The sequence below is a fragment of the Saprolegnia diclina genome, assembly GCF_000281045.1.
Source record: "Saprolegnia diclina VS20 unplaced genomic scaffold supercont1.191, whole genome shotgun sequence".
NCBI classification, from domain to species: domain Eukaryota; phylum Oomycota; class Saprolegniomycetes; order Saprolegniales; family Saprolegniaceae; genus Saprolegnia; species Saprolegnia diclina.
In genome coordinates this window covers 4,149-5,480 of record NW_008246258.1, presented here as the reverse complement: position 1 = coordinate 5,480, position 1,332 = coordinate 4,149, and positions in this window count along the sequence as shown.

Below are 1,332 nucleotides of genomic sequence, written 5' to 3'. Positions count from 1 at the left end.
AAAGCTCTGCCACCCAAAAACCACCTCCTTTGAGAATATATTACATGGACATATCACTTCTTGGAGACCATCGTTGGAGATACCTGAGACGAATGTGGCGTCTCTTTGGTATATGACCCAAGCTTTTGCGAAACATGAGCGAACACCTCTATAAATGAATATGCATGTACTCTAGAAAATGATATCGTTGGCACGCTGTAGCGCGACGCGAGATGTGGCAATGGGACTTCACAAGTAGCGCGGCGACACGAGAGAAGAGGAGAATTATCCAATATTATGCATATTAGTAGTGCTACTCCTACTTGCGCTTCAGTACAACGTCGTGAAACGTAATGTAGCTCATGTCATTGACCTACGGGCGGCCCATCGCAGGTGTCATCACGGACTTGGTCGCATGCGCGCTCGCGCGACACTGCATCCATGGCAGTCACGTCGTGTACTTGGTGGCCTGCAGCGGACGCCACTGTTGCGATTATCTTGTGGGCTTTTGAGAACTTGGTGGCATCGTATTTCTTCTGCAGGTCGAATGAACGCAGCTTCCGCAAGGGACCTATGCGGCTGGCCGGGATGCCTCAAACCATATCCACTAGAGACTGTATACGTTGTACTTGGGCAGCCCGAATTCAGCTGGGACGGGGTTGAGGCGTTCACCCCATGTGAACGTCGCTGCCGGTGCGGCCCTCAGCAATCACAAGCTCACGCGCTGTGCTGGCTCGACGTTGGGTCGACATGGACTTGCGAAAGCTTGCGAAGCACGCAACTAAGACAGGGCATCGTCGTTGCAGCGCGATAACACGGGCATTCGCTTACCTCGAGTGAAGTTGCCCTCAAGAGGTCCTTGCATGGCTGCGGGACCGACATCGCTGATGCGTACTGGGTACTTATGTCCGTGACGCCCTTGTGTCACGCTGCACTTGCCTGGACTCGCTGGTTGTTGACAGGCGTCGCCATCGTTCGCACAGGCTCCTCATGCTCTGTCGTCACTAGCTCGGCTCCTCGGCCTCGGCTCCCCGGTAAGGATCGTGGCTGGCGCCACCATGGTCTCCCGTTGCGTCTTCGCCAGGCTCGCGCTGTCGAGCTCCGTGGATGCAATCGCCCGAGGTCGTTGCTAGTGTTTCTGTGCTGCCACTGCCGCCACTGCGTCGGTCTTACGACCTGTTAACTTCCCACTCGAAGTAGACAGGCCTGCTCCTGATTGGTCAGAATGGACTATTTTGCGACACGCCGCTTCGACTTCGAAAACGAAGTTCTGTAATAATATGCCCTTATCACCTCACCCTTACCCCGCTAGCAAACCATCTTCCCTGTCCACCTCACTCCCTTTCCCCGAAT